Source organism: Theropithecus gelada, chromosome 3, assembly GCF_003255815.1.
Source record: "Theropithecus gelada isolate Dixy chromosome 3, Tgel_1.0, whole genome shotgun sequence".
Lineage (NCBI taxonomy): Eukaryota > Metazoa > Chordata > Mammalia > Primates > Cercopithecidae > Theropithecus > Theropithecus gelada.
In genome coordinates, this window is record NC_037670.1 from 105,543,631 (window position 1) to 105,561,135 (window position 17,505).

Consider the following 17,505-nt stretch of genomic DNA (forward strand, 5'->3'; position numbering starts at 1 on the left):
CAGAATTAGAATCAGGACAGGCATGATGTGGACAGAAATTTACTTCCACAATTTTAGCCTTTTTATGACTTTTATGCTATTCAGTTTTATAATCATTGTTCTATTGGCATATTTTGTCCTCTTTTTGAAAAATATTTCAAATAATTTCCTACTTTAAACTTGAGAAGAGGGATTCAGTTTGCAACAGTGCTTAAGATAAATCTCATTTACTAAATTAATAGATGTTAAATGTGTTAGTTGTATAAATGAGGTAAGTATATGTTAATTATTTAAAGATTAGTAAATTACATATAATGGCGAATATTTCTCTCCATGTAACATGGATAAAAGCATCCGGAATTTTTTTAAAGGGTTATCAACATGAGATTGTCGCTATCTACTGTGACCCAACATATTTTTTCATACTTGGTTTCTTAATTCATACCAGAGCTGTCCCACTGAATTGTTCCCAATTACTTTTCCATAGCACTTTCCTTATAACATGCTTTTGTTCCTTCCCCCTAGGCCCCCAGAATGCCCTTCTCCAAGACTTAGAAAAATCAAATGCTATCCATCCCTCAAGATACATCCCTCCAGCCTGTCCTTGAAGTCTCCTGCAGCTAGAAGTAGCATCTATCCCCATCTGGACTCCTTAGCACTTTGCTGTACCTCCCTTGGTCCCCATCTCTTTACACACACACACACACACACACACACACACACAGAGTATTATAATACTATTACCTATTATATTACATTATATTATTGTAGTTCTACAGGAACTACAAGAAATTCTACTATGAATTCCTTGAGAGTGGGATACATTTTACAGTCATCACTGTTTCTCTCATTATTTGTGGAATCAAAAAACTGAGTGCATGATGAAAAATTATACAAACACATACATGCTTTCATTCCAATTGAAAATTAAAAAATATGACTGTTAAAACAATGTTGAAGGACATGTAATAAAATTCAAATATTCCTACCGTGCACAATTGTTTTCACTTCTCTGTGCCTCTTTCAACATTTATTTGTGTGCATGCACAGCATATTTGTTTGTGTAACAGGATGTTAAAAAATAGAATTTGTTACCTGTAGTTTTTGCTAAAGCTCTACTAGACTATAACAGAACAATAGGTGGTGGCATCTCCATTCCCCATGAGATGCTACCTACCTATGCAGAGCTGGAAAAGATTTTGCGACCTGAAGACCCAATCCTTTCTGAGAGATATAAAGGAACAAAAGAATCTGGAAGAGATTTCTTTGGAGAAATTCATTTTCTGTGAGTCTCACTCCTAATCCCCTATGAGATATCTGGGGGTGAGGGGCAGGTGCTGTTCCACACAGAGAGCTTGAGCTGTGCATCTTGGAAGAGGGAGGTGGGTAGGGAAGAGGGTGGGCTGCTTTTGGACTCATGCCTTAAAACTCAGGTACTGGGGCTGGCTGGTTCTAACGGCCAAGAGGTGAGAGGTGCACCTGTGGGGAACAAGCTGCACTCTCAGAGTTTGTCAGGATAAAGGATATGTGGGCCTTGCCCTGTGGATGGGATGTGGACTACAAGGGCAAGAGAGTCAGCTCGAAGAAATCTGTAGAATTATCTGCCAGGGCTGAGGTGAACACAGCAGAGAGATGTTGGAGGTATTCTGTTGGGAACAAGACAGTGTGAGGTAGAGATTGTATTTGATACCTGCTAGAGAAGAGATATTGCATTAAGGCCAGCATTAAGAGAACTTCAGATGAGAAATCCTGGTGAAGCAAAGTCTCCAAAGAATGCATGAGACCTCTGCAGTGAGAAAGAGATCACCTCAATACCTTCCAAAATCAAAGCATGGCAGTGACCAGCTAAGCAGATCTTTCCTGTCTTCTACCTGAAAGGGCCTGAAACTGCGATTCATGAGTTTGGGGAAGGCAGAGAGGCACAAAGTGGGGAAATGGAAAAGTTGACCATGTCCCCTATCCTACTGCAGTATTCCAGAGAAGAAAATTCAAGCTCAGAATATTGGCTACTACCCGGGATAAATATTTAAATTATTGGAACGAGAGAGTTTTTGTAACTAAATTTGAAAGAAGTGACTTTTTATATCAAAGACCAACCCAAAGATTTATGACCACTGCCTGTGATTTCATCCATGTTACAAGGAATATCCCGCCCCAATAGGAAGAGCAGTGGGGGAAAAATAAAGTTGTTTTATGATGCATCCTATGGAGTTCTACTCGACAGAGTGGTAACATTCAACTGTAATCAGGATGAGCAAGACACTTTATTAAACTAAAATTTTAAACTTTAATAAATATAATACAAACTGAAAAATAAAAATGATTTTTCAACTCTACACAAAAATGTTAACTGTATAAACAGTGAGATGTTACACAGGGCTGAGGCCGATAGTTCTTCAGTTTGTACATTAAACGCCTCCATGGAGGGTCAATTGCATCCTACTTATTCTGATGGTTATCAGGTAGCAAGAGATTTAAGGAAGAGGCACTTTTCTAATCTGGGGTAGAAAAAGGAAGTATACTGTGTATCATGAGAAGTATTCGCACATAGTGTGTCAATTAAGCAAGTGCTCAGACTATTAACAATATTACTATGTGATGAATGTTTATACAGTGGATTCAAAAATGAGCTTCTTTCCAGAAAGCAGCTTAGTTTTCATTAATTACCAGCATCTTGGAAATTATTTATTTAATGGTTTAAAAGTTAAAGTTTCGATCTATATTTGTTTTTTTAACATCAGCCAAGGAAATACATTTCTATCATATTGCATCTTGGGAAGTATGCAATAAGTGTAACTATTGAATATATATTGAAGAGCCACAGACACTGAATTTAACTGGAAGAAACTATTTTAATTAGAAAGACACTCAATCATCTCCTGTGACCAGCTTAAAGTTTTTGTTTTGTTTTGTTTTCTCTTATCTGGAACAAGCTAAACTCATATTTAGAAAATAAAGTTAGTTTTTTGGGTGCATGGGTTTTAGAGTAAACCAGTAATTTAGTAAACTTTGACATTTCCACTTTGTCTCCAAACATTTAAATTCTATTTGTCTGATTGAAGTTCCAAGGCATTCTGTGTTTACTTAGAAATGATTCCATATATTAATGTTTACAAATGCTAAATTATATTTGTTAAATACATGTCTTATTGCCTAAGAGTTTTCCTTTTTTGTAAGTTTTTAATATAAATGTCTAGGAAATAAGACTCCCATTTAATAGCTTATAAAGAATGCTGATGTATCAGCAGTGGCCTTGACATTATTGGATACAAGTAAGATATACACTGATGATTAAATCTAATTGGCTAAGATTATCCATTCTAATAAAAGCACTGACTCCATGATGTTTTCTTGTGGCTGAAATTAACATTCGTGTTCCTACCAGCTCTTTAATATCTTAGTTACTGAAAATTATTCTTTTGGACCTAATTTTTTCTTTACTTTGGATGTATTTGACAAGGTAGAAGTTAGGGATTGGAGACTATGTAAAGAATGAAATAAAATGTAGTCACTTTTAACTATATCCACATATATCCACAGGGAGATGGGGGTTAACACTGATAATTATTCTCAACATTCTTCTTCTGGGTTTGGAGTTAATTGAGAAATATACATAGCGGTCAGAAACATAGGGATCAAAATATCAGCATAGTTTTCAGTAAAGCCGAATGTGCCTTGGACCTGCGACTCAAACCAAGCTTCTTAGTAGCTGTACCCATGTCTAGACTTTGGGGTTTCTCATGGGTATTACAGTTGTAAAGGGTTTCACTTGCTGCCTCCCATCCTTGGATTCCGAATAATAAGTGTGGAAAAGAGGAAGTCACAATGCATAGGACTTTTAACATATTAACTCCACTAGTTCAAGAAAAATCAACTAATGGGTGTTAGATCAATGGATGTTAGACTATCTCCCCCCATCATAACACTGAGATGGGTCAGTGTTAGGGTTGCTAGATTTAGCATGCACAAAAAATTACAGGCTGCCAAGTTTAATTAAATTTCAGATAAGCAATGAATTTTTTTTCAGTGTAAATACGTTCCAAATGTTGCATGTGACATACTTATACTAAGGATGAGATACACCTAACTCCTCCTCCTATGAGTAGGAGTGAATTAAGGGATATAGAGATACCTAAAATTACACACTAGCAGAGGTATCATGAAAAAATGAAGGCAGGAGCATAGGGTTCCCATGACATACTTTGGGGAATTTTGCGAGTTTAAGTCATCAAAATCTTTGGAAAGATAAAGTTATTTAGAAGACAATCACAAAATGCTATAATATTTAAAATAGTTGTTCATTTTACAACCATTGCTGATGAATGACTATTGCTATGGGTACTATAAAGAAGTAGAATTTTAAAAAAAATTCCTGCCCTTAGTGAAATATATATTATTTAAGTATTATTGTATAACACAAAATATTTACTTCTCAGTACAAAACACAATAAGTATTGTTCGATGAATGGTACCATAAATAATGCTGAAAGAATTCAGAGCAAGGAATGATCTTTGTGGGCTGCATACCAGTTAAGAAGCATTAAAAAGTAGAAATTTGCCCCATTTCCTATGAGTCTAGAGATAGAATGAGCTTCAAGTAGAGGACAGAAAGAAATGGATGATGTCAAATGATAACTGATGATTTGTTTATGAGTACATATAAGATGTCTGTTTGGGATTTCTAGGGCTATTTGGAGAGTGAGTATTTTGCAGGGGCTAAGGATGCAAGTTAGTGAAGTGGCAATCTGTTGGAAAATTAAAGTCTCCATGAGAAATGCTGAAAATAAGAATTAATGAGATCTGGTGGCCTAAGGAATAGAGTCCAAAATGATAAATCTGTGTAACTGGCGTGGTATCAACTCTGTTTTAACTATTGCTTAATAGGTTGAGGAGTTGAAGTGTTTTCAAAGTACTTTTCATTATGAAAATTTAAAAACATGTATATTAAAGGGAAGATGACAAAAATCTGTATACCAACCACTCAGAATTTAAATGTTTCAGGGTTTTTAAAAAATTATTCTCAGATCATTAGAAACAGAGTTGAAGTCCCCTTTGTATCCAGTCCCAGTCGTATTCCCCTTTCTCTCTGCAGTGATAACCACTATCAGAAAACTGGTGAGTTTCCTCCTATCAAAGTTTGTTATAGGTTTACAACATATAGGTGTATCTATTTTACAGATGTATCTGTAAGATAGCTAACATTTTGTATGTTTTAAAATGTTATAGAAAATATATCATATTTTTATATCATTCCATAGCTTTCTTTTCTATTAAAATTATATTTTAAAGATATATAAAGGTTATAAGATATATTTGTTGAATAAATAAATCAATGTTGTTATGTCCCAAATTATTTATCCAACCTACTGATAAACATTTAGGTTGTTTCAAGCATTTTTATTAGAATAAACATTCTTATCTATGTCTTTTGAACAAATGTGCTAGAATTTCCCAGGGTATATTCCTAGAAGTGAAAAAAATACACATTTTTATTTTTAACAAATATTGCCAAGTTGCTCTATAATGCAGTTTTACCAAATCACCCTTCCCACCATGTGTCCTATTTCCCAACATCCTTACTAACCCTTTATTACTCTCTTTAAACTTGTCAATCTAATGAAAAACATATGATATCTTAGTGTTTTTAGTTTGCATTTTCATGAATACTAATGAGAGTAAATACTTTTTCATATGATTATTAGCCATTCTTATTTCCCTTCTAAAAAATTGCCTTTTCTAGCCTGGGCGACAGAGCGAGACTCTGTCTCAAAAAAAACAAAAACACAAAAACACAAAAACCAAAAAAACAAAAAAAAAATTGCCTTTTCATATCCTATTTTTTTCTTTTTCTTATATATTCTGGATACTGATCCTATACATTATGAACATGTTCTAGTGTTGTTTGTCTTTTAAGTTGTTTTTGAAATTACAGAACATCTATGGATTTTTACTGTTTACAAAGCTCTTTTGATACTCACCACAACACTGTGAGAGAGGTGTTATTTTTGTTGTTGATTCGGATGCTGCTGTTGCTATCCTTATTTTTATTGGGCTCCTCCTCATAGTCTTCACTTTTAGATGTGGAAACTGAGGCTTTCATAAGTTACAGGTCCAGTGTCAAAAAGAGGCAGAACCAATTCTCAGACCTGTGTGCTGTACTGTTTTAAGAGGCAAGAGGGCACCGCACAGCCTGGAAGTTAGGTATGGTCTCTGGTGTGCTGAAGATGGCTCATGTTACCTTGTGAGGGTCAACTGCTAAATTTCCAGAAAGTTTGTGAACCAGTTGTTAACCACAGATACTATTAAATGTTGTATTATATATTTAACTTACAAATAAATAAATTACATTAAAAACAATAGTAATAAACACTCAAAACTCATTACTTCCTAACTATTTAGTAAATCTTACTATTGTGTACGTACTTGAGGTTGTTTGCATCCATGGCAACTGTATGATGGAAATCCTGCAGAGTGGTATGCTGCTATATATTTGTGTTTCTCTTTCTAACCTTGTGTTTAGTGATGTCATGTGAGTCATTTGAAATCTGACATAGTAGCATTTTTTACACAATAGAAATCTGCTACAAATTAGGGCTTGAATTACTGTCTCATTTATTGTTTAGACCAAAGGAAGTGACAGAGAAAACAATAATGCAGATTAAACTCAAAAGTGTATTTTGTCTGTAATAGTTGAATAAGAAAAAATCTAAGAAAATGTTTCAGTATTTGAAAAGTATTATATTATTCAGCTACAAAGTTGCTTACATCATTGACAAACAAATGAAGTTTCAATGCACATCCACATTTTTCTTTGTTTCACTTTTGTCTTACTTGTTAAAGAAGAGGAAAATGCCAACCAACATTCTTGTTAGAACTACACTCATTCATCAGTAACAAACACAGATTGGCTAAGGATATAAGAATTTGGTCAAAAATCAATGAAAGCAATCTGTATGAGTCAGTTTGCTATATAGAATTTATAATAGAGAATATTGTGTATTTTGTTATTATTTGAAATTTTATACCATACATTCATTATACCAATAACATTTCCAATAAACTTACATATATGTATGTGTACAATACACTTTTTTCCCAGAGAGACAGTCATTAAATACTTTTCAGCAGACTACTGGGTACCATCTTTCTCCTTCATTTCTTCCGCTTTCCTAGGCCAATTAGGTACTAAGCTCTTTGATTCTGCTTCTTAATATTTTTTAGACTTCTTCACTTTGCATTCTCATTGCTGGTACTTGAGAGCCTTATCTCTCATTGGTGTCATAGTAAGTTTCCTAGTAGATCTCAGCCTCCAAGCTTGTTTTCCTGCCATTATTCACACAGCGATTAGAGTGATTTTCCTAACATGAAAGTGTGATCATGTCACAACCCTGCTTCAGATTGTTCATTGCTTTCAAGTAAAGTTTAAATCCTTTAACATGGCATAAAAGAAACTGCTGTTTATCCTCTGCTCCTGCACTTCCAACTTCCATATCACAGTCTGGGCTGGGTGCTCTCTGTGTAGGTCTCTTTTATAGATGTTATCACACTATATTGCTCTTGCTCTTTCTGGCCTAATATTTTGTTATGAAAATTGTCAAACATACAGAAAAGTTAACAGAAGTATACAGCAAACCCATTACTTGCCACATAGATTTCACAATTGATATTTACAATGAACGTATTTGCTCTATTGCATAATCTACCCATCTACCCATTCTTCTATCCATCTCTTTTCTTCTCTTTTTCTTTCTTTTTTTAGATGGAATCTTGCTCTGTGGCCAGGCTGGAGTGCAGTGGTGCTATCTCAGCTTACTGGTTCAAGCAATTCTCCTGCCTCAGCCTCTGGAGTGGCTGGGATTACAGGCGCGTGCCACCATGCCCAACTAATTTTTGTATTTTTAGTAGAGATGGGGTTTCACCCCGTTGGCCAGGATGTTCTTGATTTCCTGACCTTGTGATTCGCCCGCCTGGGCCTCCCAAACTGCTGGGATTACAGGCGTGAGCCACTACGCCTGGCCACATCTCCTTTCTTTATGATGCATTTCAAAGTAAGTTGCAGACACTGGTACATTTTGTTCCCAAACCCTTCAGCATGGTATTGTCAACTAGGGTTAGATAATTTGATTACTGAATTTTTTTTTTTTGTAAAAATTGCCATTGCTCTTTAGTTGCTTATTTTCTTCACTGGGTTGAAGTGACTGCGTCTACCTGTTTTCTATCCAGTGCCTCACATATAGTAGAAACTAAGTTAATGTTAGTTAAATGAATGAGTTTTGGATTTCATCAGATGTTACTTAGAGAACTTCTTGATCTTATATAAGAGTAGTTTTATCACTCTTTAGTTCATCTCCTTATTCTTCTGCCCAGAAAATGTGTAGAAAGCAATTTATATTCCACCCATTCAGCATCGCAGATGATTAAAATGTGTAATCTGTAAATAATAGTTGGCAAACTCTCACTCTATGTCTTTCTACGAAGTCCCACAAGGTGGTGCCCAAATATCTTTTTTCAAACAACAGTCCCTCAAGACCCGTGCAGAGTCCTGACTAAATTGTGTTAGTATTTGGCATTTCTGAATTTGGTCAATTAGAATAACAGAAAATACATAATTAAGTAAAAGTTACTCATTTTAAATAAAATTATATATGTGTAATTTCAAAATCTATAGCTCTGGATATAAACAATGAATAATGATAATAGATACCTTTATTCTGTGCAGAATTTAATGTTATTAAAAGGTTGTTCATATCCCCAAATAGGAAAAAACAATTCACCTCAAGTCCCCTTTACTATAAACTTTGTCCATCAATAATCTACCCCTAGTATAGAATTTATAAGGGCAGAAGAAGAAACAAACTGTTGTACAGGAGGAACTAGATAATTTAGATGCAATGAAAAAAACAGATGATCCTATTACCTTAATTGGGAACAATGTTGTATAAACCAGCATTGTAACGGCTTAATATAACATGAGATAATAAGTTACTTAATGCTCTTAAAACACTTCTATTCCAGAATTTTGGGAGAGTTATTTCAAAACTTTTTTTTTTTTTTTTTTGATATTCTTATTAAATCTCAAATACACTGACCAGAAAACCCAAGTGGGTATTGTGTTTCTGCAGCTTATTATTCATGCAAACGATGATATCTACCTATATTACTAGCTATATTTTGATTAGGGATGAAAAACATGGGCCGTCAGTTACTGAAGTAGCTGTAACAATCCCCAGTTACTCAGATAAACCTGCGCAAACCTGGAGGAGAAAGTTTTTCAACCCAGGGTTCGAAGAGGTGGTGTTCATTGCCTTTAATGGCCCAGGCACTAAGATTTACACAGAGAGGTGAGACTCTTTAATGTGCGGGAACTTAGCCCATGATGATTTGTTCTGAGCCATTTGCCACTAAAGTTAAATCCTTACAAATATAAATTATTAGCCATACAGCCTCCTTTTTCTCCTGCTCAAGCACAAGCCTGGATAGCGCAAAGGCCTAAAATTTTTCTAGGGCATTTAGAGATAATGAAAGATGGCCACTTTGATGTATAAACACCTAAACTTTATTCCCTCGCTGATTAATGATTTGACCTTTCGGTGGGTCTTGATATCTGTCCTCTATTTTATCAAGTGTGAAATGGCAGAATTAAATAAAAGTGATAGCTAAGTTTCCTTCCAGTTCAGAGATTTGACACTATTGTTTGTCCCCAAGACAAGAAAAGTTTAAATACCAATCAGTGGTAATCAAAGAATTCACCAACATCTAGAACAACACTGTCTAATACCTGAAAGTAAAATGAACTCGGTGAAAAACAGAAATACTTTTCCATTTAAAGCAGGGTTTAGTGAAGGTGTAAATAGATCTGATCTTTCTCTATTTGTAGGCTCTGCATGAAAAAGTTAAAACTGCTCTATCCGGCCGGGCGCGATGGCTCAAGCCTGTAATCTCAGCACTTTGGGAGGCCGAGACGGGCGGATCACGAGGTCAGGAAATCGAGACCATCCTGGCGAACACGGTGAAACCCTGTCTCTACTAAAAAAATACAAAAAACTAGCCGGGCGAGGTGGCGGGCGCCTGTAGTCCCAGCTACTTGGGAGGCTGAGGCAGGAGAATGGAGTGAACCCGGGAGGCGGAGCTTGCAGTGAGCTGAGATCCGGCCACTGCACTCCAGCCCGGGCGACAGAGCAAGACTCTGTCTCAAAAAACAAAACAAAACAAAACTGCTCTATCCACTGACCAAAGAAAATAATTAAAGAAAAATATTGAACATTCAAACCTATGATAGGACTAGATCAATCTACTTTCAGATATTTCCTAGAAAAAAAATTGTAACATTTTCCAGATGGCACTTTGTTTTTTTTTTTTTTTTTGGTCTAAAATAATTGCATTTAGTAAGGAATAAACAACATGGGAAGATGAAATGTTAATATTGAAGAAACATTTTAGAGAAAGAGATTAATAGTCATAAGACAGGGAATTTAGCCCGTCACTATAGCCTACGAGGCACTGTGTGTTGCAGATGTGACACAATTATTCAAGCTGGGGATTGAAAGACAAATAATGAAGCAAGAGATCTTAGGGAGTAAACAATATAAAATATAATTGAGTCCATGTTGCTGTACACCAAAACTGCTCTAAACCATAAAGTTTATTAAATAATAGTAACAATTGAAAAATAGTAGAGGGAATGTGGAAGGATCAACTCAATCAGAATTTGGTGAGGGAATAGGGACTGAAGTCACGCTGTTCCAGATTTAAGCAATGCCACATCCTATATTTTATTACCAATGATAATTTTTATTTTCTCATTGTCTTTGAATGCTTTTAATCTTTCCCTTTGTTGACAAATAAGACCAATACAGTTTTGGTGTTTGCGGTGGTTTGGATATTTGCCCCCTCCAAACCTTGTGTTGAAATTTCGTCCTCACTGTTGGAAGTGGGGCCTGATGGGAAACGTTTGGGTCATGTGAGTGGAGCCCTTATGAATGACTTGGTGCCATCCCTGTGGTAATGTGTGTGTTCTCCTGTATTAGTTCCTGGGGAAGCTGATTGTTTAAAAGAGTCTGACACCTCGCTCCCTGCTCTCTTGCTCCCTCTCTTATCATATGATCTTCTCACACTGGCCCTCTTTCACCTTTTGCCATGAGTAGAAGCAGTCAACCGCCCTCACCAGAAGCAGATGCTGGTGTCATGCTTCTTGCACAGTCTGCAGAATTGTAAGCCAAATAAACCTCTTTTCTTTATAGATTACTCAGCCTTAGGTATTCCTTTATAGCAACACAAAATGGACTAAGGCAGTATTCCTCTAATTACTGATGAAGGAGTTGAGAGAATGATTTAGTCATATTCTGGGTCCAAGGATAACGAATCCCAGAAATTTCAGAGCTTTGGGGCAAGTGTTAGAAATTCTACTATATCAACTTTTCTACTGACAAAAGGAAGAAAGAAAAAGAAAGAAAGAAAGAAAAGAAAAGGAAAAGAAAAGAAAAGGAAAAGAAAAGAAAAGAAAAGAAAAGAAAAGAAAAGGACCTTCAGGAACAAATTTCTTCAAATAGGTACGAAGGTCATTCATTTCTTCCTTGTTAGTTGGTAATTTTTTTTTTCCACTCTAGATCAGCAGTGTGGGAGGTGGCTAAAATAGGGAGAAGCTTGTGAAACTATACTATGCCTTAATCTTGGTCGAAATGTATAACTTTGATTTGTTATCAACCTTTTTTTTTTATTTCTATGACTTCATGCAGATAAAATTCTCTGAAATATGTAAGTCTTAGCAGACTTGTCTCTTTTTAAATGATTCTAGGACCCCAAAATACCATCACCACTGAAATTAAGATGTTGGCACTGGTACTAGAATCAATAGACACAATGCAGATCCTACTATGGTAGCATATTAAAAGAATTTGAAAAAGTTGAAAAAAGATTTTCATCTAGCAGAGCTTTGGAGAAGAGCAATTTATTGTATCATAGACCTCAAGTGATTGATAAACACTAAAAATTACTTCTAATAATCATTCATTTCACAAATATGAGTGCTTACTCTGGGATATTTATAGTAGTAACAATGAAAATAGTATGCTATATTTCTTCTAGAAAGACTTTACTACAAAATAACTGTCAGAAGGGCATGGGCTCCACGTTGCCTTTTTCTAGTCATTAGGGTTATCCATGTTCTCTTATTTGGTCTGGTGTGTGTCCAGTAGCGTACTAATTCAAGACCATCTGTTGGGATTAGGATTGCAGTGGTGCATTGTTTCTCTGGGTGCAAAACTAATTGCCTTTTATAGACTGACAAAACTGAAGATTTTATTTTGCATAATCTTCCCAATCAACTTAGTGCTGATTTTCACGCTTGGGAATGAAAGGTGGCAAATCTTTGGTTTGAGTTACCCTATTTAATGTTGGAGAAAGGGAATGGATGAGTAACCTGGACTCCAACCTCCTACCAACTTTAATCAAAACAGCTCCAAAGCAGAAGGGCTTTAGTCCATTTCCCCCATCCAGGTATCACTTGTTTGCTTCTTAGTGGCATTATTATTCTGCATGTTGTTAACCTGCCTCAGCAAAAAGAGAGTTGACCTGAAAAGATGCTACTTCCTTGTCTCTTGATTCTCATCTCACAAAAGTAAAAAGTGTGATTAACACCCACAGGCTACCAAGTAAATACGTGGTTGTTCGCTAGGAAATTCCACTGTTACTTCTGCATTATACCCACTGTTTCTTCTTTCTGTTACCAAAGCCTCATGAAACTTCCTCAGTTCCTCAAAACCTGTTTTGTGAGGAGGAGACAGTGAAACACAAACATTCACATGGATACTTAATGACACAGTAGTTGTTATAAGTGAGGCTCACAGGTCTTATAAGCCTGAGTTAAAAGTTCATTTTGCCATTCTCTAGTTTTAGTATGACCGTGGACAAGTTACAGAACCTCTCTCTGCCTCCGTCTTGGAAAAATTTGAATTCTTACAACTTCTACTATAAGTACAAGGGGTCCTGGAATAATGTTTTGTTCAATGTCATTTTGTTATAACATTGGATGAGAGAAAAAAAATCAATTCCTGGACCAGGCTGACTGTGTGGAGTTGACATGTTTTCCCCATGTCTGTGTGGGTTTTCTCCAGGTCCTGGGGTTTCCTCCCACATCCCAAAGCTCTGCCCACTAGGTGCATTGGTGTGTCTACATGGGTCCCTGTCTGAGAGAGTGGGTGGGTGTATGAGTGCCCTGTGACAGGATTGCATCTTGTCCAGGGCTGGTTCCTGCCTTGCACCCTCAGCTGCTGGGACAGGATCTGGTCAACCATGACCCTGAACTGGAATATGGAGGTAAACAGTTATCTTGTTTTTATCAATCTTTCATAAATGTATGTATGGCTTAGATTTATTCCAATGTTTAATATTAGAGTTGTTTTGAGTCTTTATTTAGAGGTTTAGTGATATTTTTGTAACTAGAAATATGCCATAGGAGCTTAACTCTTATTTATCTCAATTAGCTCGTGGGAAAATTGGCTTCATTATCTATTGTTTCACTTTATGTCACAGTTTCCAAGCACCTACGGAAGATGTTAAGTGAGGACTGTGGTTGTGCTTGTGAAGGACTAAATGAGGTAATGGGTGTGAAGCACTCAGGACAGTGCCTAGCACCTGGTAAGTGTCCATGAATTGGAGACTATTATTGCTATAATAAGGAAATTCATACACATTAAAATGCCTAAGAAAGTTCATTTTAAATAATCGTAACATGAACGTTTATATTGCTTTCTCGGATGATCTTGCTATTCTCTATTTCAGAGGAAGTCCATGGAGAAGCCTGCCTGTTAGTTGTCTAGGGGTCAAGTGGCTTCTTGGCAGTACATATTACACTGATAAACATTGACTTAATATGGGCTGTAACCACAAGGTAGAAAATAGGGAAAAAGACAGTGGAAAAACCACAGTGACCTCCTCTCCTAGACAGAGACCAAAATATTAACCGCTGTAAACCTCTCATGTTACAGTTTGAACACATCTTAATAAATGATTAAATCCACTCTCTCATTTCGTAAGTGGGAAACTGAAGCCCCCATAAGAGTTAGGGGCAGAACTGTGACTGTACTCAAATCACTCTTTCCTTGTATATTATATATACCTTTTATTACAAAAAATTTCAAAAATCACAGAAATACAAAGACTAGAACAATGCACACCTACGTACTCATCATTCAGCTTTAATAACAATCAAACTGTTACCTCTCTTGAAAAAACAGCTTTGAATCTGAATCTGGTGTCATTTATACTCCTTCACAGAGATGTTCAGAACCAGTATCTTAGAGCACATCCCCCAGGCAAAGAAATGTAGCAATAAAAAGAGAAGGACATAGCATGAGAAAAAAGGCAGGCTGTCAACCAATGCCTAAAATGTAGAAAGTTCTCTCGAGTTGTTTTTACAATAGTCTGGAAAACACAGTCTCATTCTGAAAGACACTGTTCCTTTAAATTGCTTACTGATCCCACCCAGATCTTGCACCCTGGCCAAATGCCTGACCACTCTTGCTTTAACTTAGTCGAATAAACATGAATAAAAGACTGCAAAAGATCCTAAAGCAAAGACTTTTATTTCCCACAGAACAGAACAATATCAAATAGCTAACTTCACCCCCTACCACAGTCCTTGCTGTTGGCATTTACTCAACTAGTCTTTAATTCCTGTTTGACAAACTTAATAAGGTAAGACATAACGGATTTATTTTAGTCACTTGAAATCAGATAGGACCATCAAGGAACTGTGGAAGACTAAATGACTTACATACTTATTAGGTGAAGAAAGCTTGTCAAAAGTTTGTGTTCTCTGCAATTACTTCAAATCAATTATTAGAAAAATATTAACATTGTTAAAATGTAGAAATTTAAAATTTAAAGTTATTTTGAAATTGATTTTTAACTTACAGTCTTCTAAATTGTTTTACAATGATGTTAATATATTTTAGGACATCTTTTTCTCAATTTGGAACAGGGTTTACAATTTAGAATTAGTTATAGAATACAACTTGGCTAATTTGTCAATTTGAATGAAGTCTTTATTCAATCATTTTATATTTGTGTAGAAACTGAGATACAAACATTGTAACTAAAGTTGGTGAACTCTGCTATAAGATCATTTTATTTTTGAAAAATTATAAAAAATAAAGTATCTTGGATTTATTTATTGATCCTGATATTTACCCCAAATAAATTTTAGGCCAAAAGTAAAAATACGGTATTTGATTACAAATTATGATTGTTTCTGCATTTATAAAATTTAACCTATAGTAAACACAGAGGTTCACATTTCCTTCACTTAACTATTGGCACTGTTTTTTTCTGAAACCTATTTTGCTTGTATGTGACATCAGAAAGAGAGGAAGGTGAGAATTATTAAAGACAGAGGCAAAATAAAACATGGTAAAAAGTGATAAGAAATGAGTGGGCTCTCAAGATGCCAAATTAATAAAGGAGAAAGATATTTCAGGGAAGCAGTAGAACTAACAAACTAGAGAAACAAAACTAGAGAGGTATGAAAATGTCCTCTGGCTACAATAGGGAAACAGAAAGAAATAACAAGACTTTGGTTTGGGAGCGCTAGATTAAAAATGTCAGAGCGAATGATAATAAAATATGATATATTGTGATTATTGTCAATGGAAAAGTTATGTTTGTGAATATCGTATATACAGGGGTCAGGTACGAATTCATGATTTTATGCCAAGAAAACAGTAACAGCAGGTGCTTAGTTTTGGGAAAAGATAAATCTTTATTTAAAGCCAGTATTTCTAAAACCTTACATGAACGGTTTTGAAGAGTTGCTTGATTATGTTGCTTATAAAATCTTGCTCAGTTCTCAATGGAATTCAATTGTCAGTCTCTTGTTTCCAGGACTTCTGAGATGTTCCTTACGGTATGAACTCAACCAAAGACAAAACTCATATGTAATACCATGGCCATGGTGTTATTCCCTTTCCCCTTTGAAAATGCAGTAACAACTGTGTTTTTCATATAGCCTTATCTTTACACTAACCTTCAGATTTAAAGTTGTACATCATTTAATTTTTTTCCTTGCTTAGCAAAGGGATAACTTGAGGAGAGACGGCCTTTGTGTGTTCTGTTTCCTTAGCACACTTCTTGGTTTTGTTTTGTTTTGTTTTTAATACCCAGCTCTCTTTACATTTTGGTATACATTGTCTGAGGATCAGTTGGCATTTGGCCAATTGCTACCCAAGATGTTTGATCATACCTATCCGAAGTTCTTTTAATAAACTTCCAGCTGGATGATGCTATGTGAGGAGCAGACTGTGGCATGAAGCCATCCATTGGTCCTCTTCTAACCCAACAGTTTTGTTTCCCTTTGGGGTTTATCCATCTGGCATGTATGAAAAAAGTCAGTCTCCATCTCACTCCTCACTGCCTTTGCATATATTTCCACCCTCTATTCAGAGTCTGGAAAAATTGTGCTCGTGATTTCCTAGATTCTTATCCCCTAAAGGCAAGGTGCCAAAGAAGGAAAATGTGATTCCTTTTCCAGAACTCCTGAAGTCAATATAGTTTCAGCAGGCAAGCATTTTTAAGCCATACTTAATATTGATTTGAAATAAGCTTTCTTGTTGCCATTCTCTTGGGTATACTGAGGCAGCAGCATATGAGTCTTCTCCTCCCAGGGAAATCTGTGAGTTTAAGAGCCATTTGGTGTGTAGCTAGGCATATTGACTGATGAAGACTGAGGATTTTAATACAGAATTAGATTTTTCATTGTTAATCTACCCAGAAAAATAGTTTCATAGGGCTATTCAGAGGGGGTGCTTCTTGGCTTTAAGTCCTGTTTCTGTTCATTAGTTCTTTTAGCCATCCCTGGAAGAAAAGTGTTGCTTTTAAGAAAATCTATTATTTTTGCTCTCATATTCTTTTGATTCATTGGATATGCAGCTTTGAACCCTGGTGGAGACAAAGTTTCCAAAGGTAGGGTAGAAAAGAGAAATGGGGTTCTATGGAAACAGAAGGGCAATTTAATTTTTACTTTGACCTCCGAACTCACTGAAGTTATGTGTGTAGTATTAAGCCTGAAAGGGTGGTGATTATCTACAATTCTACAAAATACTAGATTTCTCAGGAATCAGTTATAATGAAAGCGAATGAAGTGACTATATAGCAATCTGAATTCACCCTGAAGAATTTGGAAATGTCAAAGCAGACCCTGTGACTGAACCACAGTACTCATACAGAGTGGGATTGAAACGTTTTTAAATGGCTCTCCCAACTCTATGCTCCTCATAATACAATGGGGAATTAAGAATACTTAAATATAGTTCTTTGAATATGTAGAAACATTCACTAATAAATGTTTGGTCATGGTGCCATGATTTATTTGGATTTAAATCTTTTAAAATCTCAATGTGAATATTTTTCTAGAAATATGAATGAAAACCTCTTTTTTCCAGTCACATGACAGTTTTCAACTCTGCTAGCTTGAAATTTTAAAATAACAAACACCATATTTTATTAAAGTATTTGTAACTGACTTTTCTATTA

The 17,505-nt window shown here is 35.7% G+C and overlaps 1 protein-coding gene across 1 annotated transcript in view; it reads left to right on the top strand.

The window, feature by feature from the left end:
- Window positions 1-14,599: 14,599 nt before the first annotated feature.
- Window positions 14,600-17,505, top strand: part of COL28A1 (collagen type XXVIII alpha 1 chain) — a 177,854-nt gene continuing 174,948 nt past the window's right edge. The window contains exon 1 of the mRNA XM_025380068.1: window positions 14,600-14,673. The gene's annotated coding sequence lies outside the window, so the exon portion shown is untranslated. The remainder of the gene's footprint in view (window positions 14,674-17,505) is intronic.